The sequence below is a fragment of the Neomonachus schauinslandi genome, chromosome 2 (genome assembly GCF_002201575.2).
Source record: "Neomonachus schauinslandi chromosome 2, ASM220157v2, whole genome shotgun sequence".
Lineage (NCBI taxonomy): Eukaryota > Metazoa > Chordata > Mammalia > Carnivora > Phocidae > Neomonachus > Neomonachus schauinslandi.
In genome coordinates this window covers 82,231,648-82,246,296 of record NC_058404.1, presented here as the reverse complement: position 1 = coordinate 82,246,296, position 14,649 = coordinate 82,231,648, and the positions used below count along the sequence as shown (strand labels likewise).

General features: G+C 39.0%; 1 pseudogene; it reads right to left on the bottom strand.

Moving 5' to 3' along the window:
- Nucleotides 1–4,352: 4,352 nt before the first annotated feature.
- On the bottom strand, nucleotides 4,353–5,310 carry LOC110571207 (annotated as a pseudogene).
- Nucleotides 5,311–14,649: the final 9,339 nt, after the last annotated feature.

Sequence of the window (14,649 nt, the reverse complement as noted above, 5' to 3'; positions counted from 1 at the left end):
TGTATGCATTAACCTGAGACCTAAAAGATATTAAGATGAAGAGAATTTTGCTATGTACTGAAAATAGTCCATGTTTTCCTCTTGGGAATATAAAAGCTTTTTTGATCATATGTAAATGTCTAAAAACAGGTCCTATCCTAAAATACCAGTAATACAAGTAAATTGGTGTAGCATATGTCTGGGAGAACATGTCTTAAAACATTCAATAAATTTTATCTTAAACAATCAATTTTAGGGGCCTTTTCTGGAAGGTGTGCCTTTGAGATAGCTGAATATATTTCTTTCAAGCAGATGCATTATGACTTCTTGGGTAAAAAAGCTGTAGAAGTCTGTGAAAGCCACCAGGAGGAAGGGTGCTATTCATTACTTCGGCTGGGGCCAGGGTAGGTAAAGAGATCTATTTTAAATTTTGGTGGCAGAAGGACATGTGAAGAGTACTTATAAAGCTATCTGCTTTTCCAAACAATTTTCTTCATGGTGTACCACCTTGGGGAAGCTTAATGGAAAAGAAGGAGCAGTTAATAGACTCTGTATAAGGGGGGGGAAGAGCGGGCTGCTAGCCTACTAATTTACTTTATTACTGATGTTTCAGGAGAGAATTTGCTTATAGATGTTTACATATGATCCAAAAAAAAAAAAAAAGTATTTTTCCCTTACCCCTTTCTCTCAATTATTTTTCACCTCTAAAACTTTTATATTCCCGAGAGAAAAATATGGACTATTTTCAGTATATAGCACAATTCTGCCTTCTTTTTAAGTCCAGTGTTTCAAGCTTGACCCAAACCACAGCAAAGGAGATATGCTTTGTCCTGCAGCACTAAAAGATATAACAAAAGTCATGTGGACAAGTTAAGCCTTGTAGAATTTACTTCAATGTCTTTGAAAAATGCAAAAATGTTCACCAATCAGGAAAAAAAGAGACCAAAGGAGAGTTACATTTCTCCTCCACAGGTAGTTTTTTTTTTAATTTTTTTTTTTTTTAATGAAGCTCAGAATTATTCTGTTTACACTGAAGTGCATTGCTCAGTGCCATGGTAATAATCAGATTCAGAGCTTGACAATATGTATGATCCCTTACCCAATATAAGTAAGAGTTTAGTATCAGTTCTATCTCTGGGTGAAAATAAATAGCTCTGAAAAGTCAATCATTTTCATTTTCTTTCACACTTGGCCTGTAATAGTTGTTTTTTGTCATTCCTGTCAGAACTCTGATACCAAGTTGGATTGTATGTTACATCTCAGCTCTCAGCCTTTCTTGAAAGTTAAATGAAAGATGCCTTTTCTAGCAATTCAGAATTCTGAATTGTCAGTCTTCCTTGATTTTAATTTGCCCCTCATCCACCAGCCGGTGGTAGACTCATGCATGGACTTTAGAGTTAGACAGACTGTGGCTTGAAACTTTGCTCAGCCGCTTATATTTTTATGTGGCCAGGTCACTTTTGAAGCTACTTCTTTCCCCCATCGAATAATGAATGTACCAACCTCACAGAGTTTGTGAGACATAAATGGGGTAATATTAGTGGTGAACCTAACTCAGGGTCCGTTACCCAGGAAGGCACTCCATGGAAAGCCGCAATTTTTTGTGACGTTGTTGGTGTGATAAAGGGGGGTTTTTGAGTCTCATCACTGTTACCACAGGTCCTCCTCCTTGAGGAGCCAGAGGACTCTGAAAGCCAATGAGCTCTAGTATGGAGGTGTGCTCAGGAGGTGTGGTCATCATTGTTGGGTTTAATGACCATGAAAAAGAGTGACTCACTTCTTAGAAAAAGTGACATATAGCTCCAAGGCCCTCAAAGACTGTTACCAGTTGACACTGCCCTCTGATGTGCTTGTTTAATTATATTTAAACACCTTAAATCTGATCATTTCCACCTAAGAATATATATTACCTAGGCTAATATGCTATAGAAAACCCTGTATCTGGCACAGAACCTGGCAGAGAGTAAGCGAGTATTTAGTATATGCTCATGGCTTGTGGAGTAAAGTCAGATTTTTCCTCAGTGCTGGGTTAAAACTCTGGAGCATACCTTCATGAACTTTAGCTAATCTAGAAGCTATTGAGGTGATCTGAAACAGTTTGTTATTCTTTTATTTCTACTGACATTTATTGAGTTTATGTAGCAATTCTATGGTTGGCAGTCCCATTCACAATTTTGTTTAATCTTTACTCTGGTCCTTCAAGGTAAATATTATTCCTATTTTCAGATAAGGAAACAGAGACTTAAGTGATAAAATGACCTACTGACAGTAGCAATGAATTGACTTGTAGAATACCTTAGCTACTATCTGGATAGTGGCATGCCTTGCCTAGAGAGGATTTGGGGGCACTAACTGCTGTATATTCAGTTGCCCCCCAAAATCTTTCCTTGAGAGCGTATTATTTAGATCCATTCTTTTTTAAGGGTTGGGCCATGTTATGGACTGAATGTGTTCGCTCCCAAATTTATATGTTGAAGCTGTAACTCCCTATGTGACTGTATTTGGAGATAGGGTCTTTACGGAAGTAATTAAGTTTAAATGAGGTCATAAAGGTGGGACCTTGATCTAAGAGGATTAGTGTCCTTATAAGAAGAGATACCAGAGAACTTGATTTCTGTTTTTACCATATGGGGACACAGAAAGAAGGCAACTATCTATAAGCCATTGAACTCTCCCCAGAAGCTGAACCCCGTCAGACCTTGATCTTAAACTTTCCAGCCTTCAAAACCCTGAGAAAATAAATTTCTCTTGTTTAAACCATGCAGTCTGTGACACATTGTTATGGCAGCCTGAGCAGACTAAGACAGGCCATCACAAGGTACAGATGCTTGGATATTCTCTTGTATGCTTAGTGGGTATACTGGTTAATAGAAATCAGGTATGCAAAAAAACCCAAAGGCATATTTTCCTTTCCATTTACTGATTTAGACTTTTTTTTTTTTAGCACTTTTAGGTTCATAGAAAAATTGAAAGGGAAGTATAGAGATTTTCTCTGCCCCCACACATGCATAGCCTTGTCCTTTATCAATATCTCCTGCAGAGTGGGACCTTTGTTACAATGGATGAACCTACACTGATGTATCATAATCCTCCAAAGTCCAGAGTCTACCTTAGGATTCACTCTTGGTGGGGCACATTCCATAGGTTTGGACAAATGTAACCATCATTATAGTATCATATAAAGTAGTTTCATACCCTAAAAATGCTCTGTGCCTCACCTATTCATCTCTCCTTACTCAACCCTGGCAACCACTTTTCTTTTTACTGCCTCCATAGTTTGCTTTTTCCAGAGTGTCCATATTATTGGAATTATATGGTACGTAGAATTTTCAGATTGGCTTCTTTCACTTAGTAATATACATTTAAGGTTCCTCTGTGCCTTTTCATGACTGGATAGCACATTTGATTTTAGTGCCAAATAATATTCCGTTGCCTGGATATACCGCAGTTCTTTATCCTTTCACCTAGTGAAAGACATCTTGGTTGCCTCCAAGTTTTGGCAGTTATGAATAAAACTACTATAAACATCCATGTGCAGGTTTCTTGTGTAGATATAAGTTTCAACACCTTTGGGTAAATACCAAGCAGTGTGATTGCTGGATCATATAGTAAGACTATGTTTAGCGTTTTATAAGAAATTGCTAAACTATCTTCCAAAATGGTTGTATCTTTTTGCATTTCTACCAGCAATAAATAAGAGTTCCTATTGTTCTACATGCTTGCCAGAATTGGGTGTTGTCAGCACTCTGGATTTTGGCAATTCTGATAGGTGTGTAGTGGTATGTCATTGTTGCTTTAATTTGCATTTCCTTGATGACATATGATGCAGAGCATCTTACGGTGTGCTTATTTGCCATATGTTTATCTTCTTTGATGCTGGTAAGATGTTTGGCCCATTTTTTAGTTGGGCTATTTGTTTCCTTATTTTTGAGTTTTAGGAGTTCCTTTATATATTTTGGATAACAGTCTTTTATCAGATGAATCTTTTGCAAATATTTTCTCCTAGTTTGTGATGTGTCTTCTCATTCTCTCAACATTGTCTTTTCCAGAGAAGCAGTATGAGTTTATTTAACTATTTTAGAAACAAAACCCCCAAATAATGCCTGAACCCAAAAGGTACATAAAAATGGCCAAAAATATTTTAAAACAATAGATTTGAAGATCATTTATAGCTTTTCCCTCCTAATATGAATGTTTTCGGCATGATTACAAACCGTATCAAATCATGTTATGCAGATAATCAATCTGGTTGCATTTGTAACTACTCCTGGGAAGGTAATCTTGGAGCTGTTCCTCCCAGCTGTTTGGTCAGCTCATCCAGGAAGAAGCAGTCCTGGAGCCAGCAGGTGGGGAGCTGGGCCTCACCTGTCTTGTTACCGTTTGTTCTGTTGGCCCTCTGTGACAGAAGCAGACGGGATCCTGGCCCTTGTTGACATCACCGATGCGCACCCACTGCCCGTGGATGGACTCCTTCCAAAGGGTCACCTTATTGTCTCCACCTGAGACAGCCAGGATGTTGGCTGTGGTGGACTAGCTCACATGCGACAAAATATCACTGAACTTGTGCAGCAGTTTGGGTGACCACGCATTGCCTGAGTCCAAATGAACACACGTCTGTCCTCACACTGGGCAGCTGACAGTGGTGCTGGCGGGAAGGCCAATGGAGAGGGCCCAGGCCACATCTCAAACCCAATCACTGTGCACTTCTAGCTTCTGTTCCTCCTTCTACTGGCTGTCCTCCTCCTTCCACAGCTTGATGAGGTTGTCACAGACACTTGATGTGAACTTCTTGAAGTAGTTGGGTTTCTGCCCCAATGGCTAGTCTATGAGGCTTCTAGGTACAGTAGGAGGGGCCCAACTGATGGCATTGCAGCCAATAATGGGAGCATCGTTGATCTTCTTCACTTCCCTCTGGCCTTCTCCAGTGTACATCAGCAGGGAGATGACCCCATCTGAGTTCCCACAGGCCAGGATTAGGCTGTAGGCATGGGGGGCCCAGCAAACAGAGTTTATTGAGGATTTGTGGCCTATGTGCCTGTGCATCTTCCCTGAGGTGCTCTTCCCCACTTTCTAGATAATGACTTTCTGATCATAGGAGCAGGATGCCAGGATGTTCCTATACATGGAGTGGGCCCAGGCTGCTTGCTACACAGGACCCTCATGACCCCTGAGGTTGGTGATGAGGATCTGCCCTCCACTGAGCACACTGAGGATTATAACGGACCTGTCTGATGAGCAGGTTGCTAGACAGGTGCTATAGTAGTCCATCTAGGCATCGTGAATCATGTCCTCATGGGAGCTGTCCATAGTGCTACTTACTGACACCATGGCTGTGATGGCAGCAGCTCCTGGTCTTGGATGTGGCAGCTCTTGGTGGCGCCCCCGAACAGCTCCTCCAGAGCAGATATTTTTAATTTTAGTGAAGTCCAGCTTATCAATTATTTTTTTCATGGATTATGCCTGTGGTGTTGTACCTACAAAGTTATTGCCATACCCAAGCTCATTTAAGTTTTCTAGAAATTTCACAGATTTGCATAATATATATATATGATTTATTTTGAGTTAATTTTTGTGAAAAGGGTAAGTTCTATACCTAGATTCATTTTTGTTTTTCATGTGTATGTCCAGTTGTTTGAGCACTATTTGTTGAAAAGCCTATTTTTTCTCCATCATTGGCTCTTTTGCTAAAGATTAGTTGACTATATTTATGTGGGTCTATTTCTAGGCTCTCTATTCTGTACCATTGATCTATGTGTCTATTCTTTCACCAAAACTACTCTTTATTGTCTACTGTAGCTTTATAATAAATCCTGAAATCTGGTATTGTCAGTCCTCCAACCTTTTCTTCTCCTTCAATATTGTGTTGGCTATTCTGGGTCTTTTGCCTCTCCATACAAACTTTAGAATCAGCTTGTCAATATTCACAAAATAACTTGCTGAAACCTTTATTAGGATTGTACTGAATCTTCAGATCAAGTTAGGAAGAACTGACATCTTGACAATATAGTGTCTTCCTATCCATAAATTTGGAATATTTCTCTATTTATTTAGTTCCTAATTTTCATTCATCAGAGTTTTGTAGTTTTTCTTATATAGATCTTATACATATTTTGTTAGATATCCACCTAAATATTTAATTTTCTTAGGTGCTAATGTAAATGGTATTGTGTTTTTAATTTCAAGTTCTACTTGTTCATTGCTGGTATATAGGAAAGCAATTGACTTTTGTTTTTTGGGGTTTTTAAAAAGATTTTATTTATTTATTCATAAGAGATAGAGAGAGAGGCAGAGGGAGAAGCAGGCTCCCCGCTGAGCAGGGAGCCTGATGCAGGACTCGATCCCAGGACCCTGGGATCATGACCTGAGCCAAAGGCAGAAGCTTAACCATCTGAGCCACCCAGGTGCCCAGCAATTGACTTTTGTATATTAAATTTGTACCCTACATCCTTACTCTAATTGCTTATTAGTTCCAGGAATATTTTAGTCCATTCTTTTGGATTTTCTACATATATGTTTTCCTTTTATTTTTAGTGTGTAAGTTTCAGGTTATTATTTACTTATTTGCTGTAGATAATCATATTAATTGTATGTGTTAGTGTTGGTAAGAACTTATCGACAAACTTAAAATGCCTTTTAAATCCTAATTGATTTATAGATGTTCAATGAGAAGACAACATTTCTGTATCATCAGAAAAAATTTAGGAAAAATAAATTAATAAAATAACAAGTATTATATGATATACATATCATATATAGTATCATATGTATAGTATTAGAAGGATATATACAGAAATATTAATATGATAATGTGATCTCTTTGTGGAGATGCTATATGTAATTTTCTTTGTTTTTACTTATATGAATTTTTAAAAAGATTTTATATATTTAAAGTAATTTTTACACCCAACAAGGGACTCAAACTTACAACCCCGAGATCAAGAGTCTCACACACTCCACCAACTGAGCCAGCCAGGCACCACTATATGACTTTATTTATATTTCTATGTTTGAAATATGCAAAAGAGAATAAAAGTCACTATCAATCAAAAGCAAGTCAATTTTACAGATGGGTAAAATACAGTTGACCCTTGAGCAACATAAGGGTTAGGGGCACTGACCCACCATGTGGTTGAAAATCCACATATGACTTTTGATTTTCCAAAAACTTAACTACTACTAACATACTGTTGACTAGAAGCCTTACTGATAACATAAACAGTCGATTAACATATATTTTGTCCATTATATGTATTATATGTTGTATTTGTACCATAAAGTAAGCTAGAGAAAAGAGAATATTATTAAGAAAATCATAAAGAAGAAAAAATATATTTACTGTCCTGTACTGTAAAAAGAGTCCATGTATAAGTGGACCCACACAGTTTATATCTGTGCTGTTCAAGGGTCAACTATACATATCTTCTTCCATAGAAAGGCAAAGAATTGTAAATGAATGTTTAGAGATATAAGAAGTAACAAATAGGATGTGTCTTTTGTCCAGAAGATCTATGGCATTAATTCACAAATACAGATATAAAAAATGAAACAAATACACCATTCAGAATTTCCACAAAATGTTGCTGAAGCAAATATACAGTCAAGAGTTAATTAAGGGGCGCCTGGGTGGCTCAGTCGTTAAGCGTCTGCCTTCGGCTCAGGTCATGATCCCAGGGTCCTGGGATCAGAGCCCCACACGGGCTCTTTGCTCAGCGGGAAGCCTGCTTCTCCCCCTCTCACTCCCCCTGCTTGTGTTCCCTCTCTCCTTATGTCTCTCTCTGTCAAATAAATAAATAAATAAAATCTTAAAAAAATTAATTTAAATAAGCTGCAGGTAGGGTGTTTTTTAAATGGGTGGCTAAGGGGGTGCCTGGGTGGCTCAGTCGGTCAAGTGTCCAACTCTTGGTTTCAGCTCAGGTCATGATCTCTAGGGTTGTGAGATCGAGCCCTGCATTGGGCTCCAGGCTTGGTGCAGAGTCTTCTTGAGATTCTCTCTCTCTCTCTCCCTCTGATCCTCCCCTTGCTCTCTCTCTCTCTTTTTCTCTCTCAAATAAATAAATCTTAAAAAAATGGGTGGCTGAGGTGTTCACATTTTGCTATTCTGACAGGCATTACAGCACAAATTTAGTTTTGTAGAGTGACTCTCTAGGGACTTAGTGGGGTGGTGTCCTAAGAGAAAGGGCAGTGGATTTGGAGTCTGTGGACCCAGATTTGACTCAGATACCAGCTGTGTCATTGAAAAAGTCATTTAAGCTCTCAGAGACTTAGTCTTCTCATCAGTAAAAGTGACATCACAATTCAATGTCGGTATCAAACCAAATGAAATAATATGTGCAGTGCTTTGTGACCCATAGCACTCTATGTAAATGCTAGCTATCATTATTCTGAAGATGACTATATAAACAAAGTTACACAAATTAGAGAAATATAACAGAAGTCATTGTCCTGGAAATGTTAACTCTTGATGCTGGAGTCCTAATTATGCTAGGCTATACCATTTGCACATTCTTAATTTCTGCTCTGATTTTAATTAATGTATGCCAGTGTAGGTACTTTAGATTTCTGGCAGACAGTGAAATTTGAGGTTTAGGAAACTTTTGAGCAATGGCAGTGTAATCAGGATATAGTTTTGTAAATTCCAATTTTCATTCATTCAATATTTACCACTGAAATCTATTGCTTATGGTATTCCAAGTCTTGTGGTCACAGCAGCAAATAAAGCAGAGTATCTGCTGAAATGGAGCTTACAATTTAACGAAGCGGGAGGCATGGTCCATAATACTGTAGAAAGTGAATATCTAATAGGACAGTAAGGGACATATGATAGAGCAGTAAGTGTAAGAAGTGCTGAAGAACAATGAAGCAGAATAAGGAAGGAATGCTACAGGTCAGGTGTCCAGGAAGCAGAACCTTGGATGGAGATTAAATGCAGAAAGTTTACTGAAAGGATCAAACACTTGTCAGAGAAGGGTATGAAGCAGGATTGCGTGGAGGGAGAACTTGGGCTATAAAGTAGACACAACTAGGCCTCTGCCAACCCTCTGGGAAGCTGGGACGGGCCTTTAGAGTAGTGTTGAGTTGGGACAAAGGAGTGCCAGGTCTTTATGCTCCTGCAATGACCAGAGAGTGGTTGCAAGCTGTCCCCTGGGAAGGGGGTGTGGCCTTGTGAGGTCGCTTTCTTCCACCCTGGGCAATTCCCAGAGAGGGCTAATAGCAGTTTTCAGCCAGCAGCACTGTATTCGTTACAGGGTGTGCATGTTCAAGGTGGGAAGCAAGGGATTGCTCATTTTATAAAAGATGATCAGGGAAGCCTCTACTGAAACTTTTTTGAGAGTACATTTGAAGGACATGAAAGAAAAACAACCTAGACATCTGGCAGAAGAGGATTCCTAGGGAAGATAATTTTGACCTTCATTTTTAGATTTTTCTCAATGTAATTTCTATGATCATCTATTGCTTTTCTACTCACACTCTATCATGGACAGTAATAATAATAACGAAAACAACAACAATATCATTTTTCACCATGTAATTGCAAGCTTTACATTTAGAAGCTGATGTAAATGTCTTTCATAAGATTTTACTAGAGTATTAATAAACCAATCCATTTATTCATTCAGTTACACAGTGAGTATCTATAAGTGCTCAATGTATGTCCCTTACTACATGACGTGCTATGGGTACAATGGTGAATCAGTACCTGATTTCCAAGCTGTTGACTTGGGAGACAACTGAAACAGGCTATTTAAACACAGGATAGAGAGTGCCTGGTGTGGTTAAGCACAGGGAGGGAGGGTTAAAAAACAAGTCATTAAACTAAACCATGATGAAACTAGCATGTGAATAGATGGGGTAGGATGGATAACTAGAGTCAAAATGAAGCTTTCTTTGAACTGGGGCAGAATGGTGTGTTCACAGCAAAGCTGGGCACAATAGGTGAGGTAGGTGATTCTGCAAAGGAAAAGCATGCTTTGTTCACTTTTTCAGTTGTAAGATGGGTTAAATCCACAAGGGTCTAGAAATATCAGCCATCTATGCAGAAAACACACATTTCTATGACAAATCAGTTGTGTGAGAAGTTTTCATTGTGAAAGATGGGCTCTGAGCATAAAAGAGACTCGGTAAAACTTGGCTCAAGGAGTAAGCTGGCATCTCTTATCAGAGTGGCTGCAAGGTAGAATGTGTTTTGAACAAGTTAGTTGTCTTGAAAAAACAACATTGAAAGTGTTAAATATTTTTAGAAGATGGGATCTGCTCACTGCTCTAGCAAATTTTATACATCCAAAGAAAGTGTTTGAAACTTCCCTGTCAGTCATTCCACAACCTATTTATTGAATGATGTCTCTCTTCTACTTACTTGTCTAGGCATATAGAGACCCACACAGTCATTGCTCTCAGGAAACTTACATCCTGGTGTCTGTGGGACTGTGGGTGGCTTATGATAAAGTAGTAAGCCAATGTTATAAGATGTTGTGAGATTTTCCTATCCTTTCATAATTGGCATCCATGACAAAACAAGAAAGACTGAGAACCACCTCATTCTAAGAACCACTGAGCTGTTGCTCACTGCTGGGGCCAAACCACCTCACAGGGGTTTTTTAGACTTTACAGAACCAGACTTTCTACGGGCCAGGTCCATACAAGGTGAGCAATGTGGAGGGAAGAAACTCACTGAGGGTTCCTTGTCAGTGATCTGGTAGGGAATGTATGGAGGAAGAAAGAAGGGTGTTCTCCATCCCCAGAATTTAAGTGGGGAAGGGAAAGGGAAACTCTGAAAGAAAAGCTTATAAAGATTTGGATGCCTACAAGAAGATGGGAGAGACTGGCATTTTGCTTATTGTTGGAAGGCTCTTTGGGCAGCATTTTGCCAATGTGTCCCTATTTCTACATGAGTAGAGGAAAGATAATTGGAGTGGGACAACAGGGTTTAGAGAAGGGCAGTATTTGAGAAGTTGAACACCATCCATTTGGCGTGTACAGATGCCAGGATATCCAATGGATCAAGTGGAAAGTAGCCAAAGAATTATCTTGCTGGTATCTCACACTAAAGGATGGCCCCCTAAGCAAGGGGGCACTAGGAGTAAGAGCCTTGGGATAAGAATTTGGGGATGTGAGTTGAGCAAGAATGGAAGAGGCAGAGCTGGTGTGAATCCCCATGTGATGTCAAGGCCTTCTGAGATTCCCCCATATCTTTGAGAGATCCAGCATTGAACTCTGACTCCCAGAGTCCATTGGTGGGGTTTGTGTAAGCCAGGTCAGCAGCTACAACCATCAAGCAGAGAACCACAACCTGGAACAGTTAAGTACAATGATGCCCCTTCCCTGTTTTTTGTTCTTCACTTCTAACCCTCAGGAAGCTAAAGTTAGAAGGGAAAGGGTAGCCACAGAGCTTTGAATTGGATGTGAGATTAGCATATTGAAATTGAAATAGTTTTAATAACAAAAGAGACTAGAAAGTTTTATCTCTCTCAGATGTCTGGAAGTAATAGGAAACGCATATTCCATATAGCTAAGTGAATAAAAGATTGAATGTTTTTTTTTACCCTACGAATTGGGACTTGCCAATAACCAGTTATGTAAATAAAGAGGACAGTCCTAGAAACTGGTTGCTATGAAGAAAATAAAGGGAAAAAATGAGATAGAATTTAATGGAGGAAGGAGACAGAAAGCTGCTTTGCCTTGGGTAGGCAGGGGAGACCTATTTCTTTCTTTTTTTTTTTTTTTTAAAGATTTTATTTATTTATTTGAGAGAGAGAATGAGAGAGAGAGAGCGCAGGAGAGGGGGGAGGGCCAGAGGGAGAAGCAGACTCCCTGCTGAGCAGGAAGCCCGATGCGGGACTCGATCCCGGGACTCCAGGATCATGACCTGAGCCGAAGGCAGTCGCTTAACCAACTGAGCCACCCAGGCGCCCAGGGGAGACCTATTTCATTCAACAAAATTTTATTGTTTTTTTGTCCACTCACTATTCCCAGCTTTGGGGATATAGTAATAAACAAAGCAGACAAAAAGTAAAACCATCAATAATCTTCTTTGAAGGTATGAGACGGGAATGATATGAAGGAGGTAACCAAGCAAAGATATGAGAATAAGTGAGAACAAGAAAGAAAGAAGCATAGGGTATTGGAGTGTCAAGAGAAAAGGTCAGTGGCTGGAGCCTATGAATAAGGAGAGATTTGGAGAAGGTGTGGGGCAGGGAGAGAAGATTGGGCATAAGGACAGGTGAGATCCAGAAGATCATGCTGAAGAGTGGTGATTTTGCTCTGGTGCAATGGGAAGCTCACTGGAGATTTTTAAATCGGGGAAGTAGATATTTATATTTTAATTTGTGTCTTAAGTTTTTACAAAAATTCCTCTGATTGCTTTGTGGTAGAGGGAGAGTAGGAAATAAGAAGAGGTAGAGAAATAACATGTGGGCTCTCACTGTGTTCCCAACAATCTCATCTCTTCTTTGTAGTAAGAATAAATGATGTTGGTCACTTTTCAGTGCTCCCTTTTCTTCATTTCAAAATGCTCAGGGATGGAGTTACTTTGATCTGAGAAAATTAAAATGTTCAGCACTTTTGTGCTTTAGTAGGCCTAGAAAGAATTTAATTGATTTAGGTTAAGTAAGACTTACATTAAACTGATTGCTCTTGATTTAATATTATCTTTCATCTGAGAATGGAAATTATTTTCACATGGTTGGCAATATTGGAAATAATTACTCAACTTCAGTTGATAAATAGTCTAAAAATTACTCTATTAGCTTTCCTCAGAGCACATCTTATTACAAATAACACTATCCACATGAGAAAAGAGCCATGAGAAGGGTCAAGGACATCCTCTGAGTGACTTAAGTAGAGATTGAAATAACATGTTCTTCTAATATACGATGCACTGACGGCATTTGGCAAAACCATCTGGAAGAGACCCAAACTGAGACAACAATCCCAGTTAATAAGCTTCACTGAGTGATGTTCATCAATTGATAATGTGAACTCAGGTTGAACTCTAGTCATAAAACTTGGAAAGAGGGAGGTTTGAGAAATTGTATGTTCTTCATTGCAAAATGACTGGCTTGAGCATAAGATCAATTCTAAGAATGACTTGAAGGGGCAGATAATTTCAAGGCCAACCTCAAAAAAATAGAAATGACTCAGCACCTGTTGATCATCTCAGATTCTATTCCCAAATTCTATTACCATTTATCCCACTTGCCATCTATACTGGAGAACTTTTTGGATATCCACTGCAGGACTGAAATTTTTGTCTCTAATTTGAACTGACAGCCACAGTTCTCTATAAACCACAACTAAACAGTCACTAGAATGTGTTGGGCATGCAAGCAACACAGTGCAGGAACTCAGATCTGGAGGACTGTTTTTATCATTTATAAGTAAATCCCCATGTAGACTAATACATTCTATACATTAGGGAAATGTGGTATAGCAACTGTCTGGTCATGATTTTTTTTTTAACTTTGAAAAACTGTGGAAGGAACCAAGATGTCTTTCAACAGATGAATGGATAAAGAAGATGTGGTTCATATATACAATGGAATATTACTCAGCCATCAGAAAGGATGAATGTCCACCATTTGCACCCACATGGATGGAACTGGAGGGGATTATGCTAAGTGAAATAAGTCAGTCAGAGAAAGACAATTATCATATGGTTTCACTCATATGTGAAATATAAGGAATAGTGCAGAGGACAATAGGGGAAGGGAGGAAAAACTGGGAAGAAATCAGAGAGGGAGACAAACCATGAGAGACTCTTGACTCCAGGAAAAAACTGAGGGTTGCGGAAAGGGAGAGGGGTGGGGGACAGAATAACAGGGTGTGGGCATTAAGGAGGGCACGTGTGGTGATGAGTATTGGGTGTTACATGCAACTAATGAATCATTGAACATTACATTAAAACTAATAATGTACTATATGTTGGCTACTTAAATTAAAAAAAAAAGTTAATGATTTTTATTTACTTTTTCTTTGAAGATGTAATACAGGCTTATAAAAAATTTGGAAGTTAGGCAAATATAAAAAAGAAAAAAAAACTAAAATTCACTATAAATATAATCCCTAAACACACACACACACACGATGAGCTCTTACTACAGGATCCATTTGTAACCTTTCAAACATGCAACAAACCCCATTCCTTGTCATTAAATGTAACAGATGTCAGCATAATGTGACTGTTAAGTCATGTCCTGAGATTTCCAAAATACACCGGAATTTAGACATTCAAAGCAGTCGTTTTGGAAGTTCACGGTACAAGTTTATTCCAATGCTGATGCTGAGCAACACAGCTTTGTGCCTGTCTTCTTGCTGTCCATCAAGGAAAGGCATGTGACACATGGCCAGGGCCCTGCCATACCCTGTCTTTTAGGACGGGGAGAAATGAAGCCTCAGACATCCCTTACCCTCACCCCCAGGGCAAGGCTGTCATGGTATGTCTGGTGTAAGGGTTGGGGAGGGGGAGAACTACATGTGACACAAGACCCTTTGGTTTTAACTTTGTGTCACAGGAATGAGGGCATCATGCAGCCCCTTAGAGATTTCTTTTTTATTTATTTATTTATTTTTTTGTGTGTGTGTTTTTTTTTATTCTTATGTTAATCCCCATACATTACATCATTAGTTTTAGATGAAGTGTTCCATGATTCATTGTTTGTGCATAACACCCAGTGC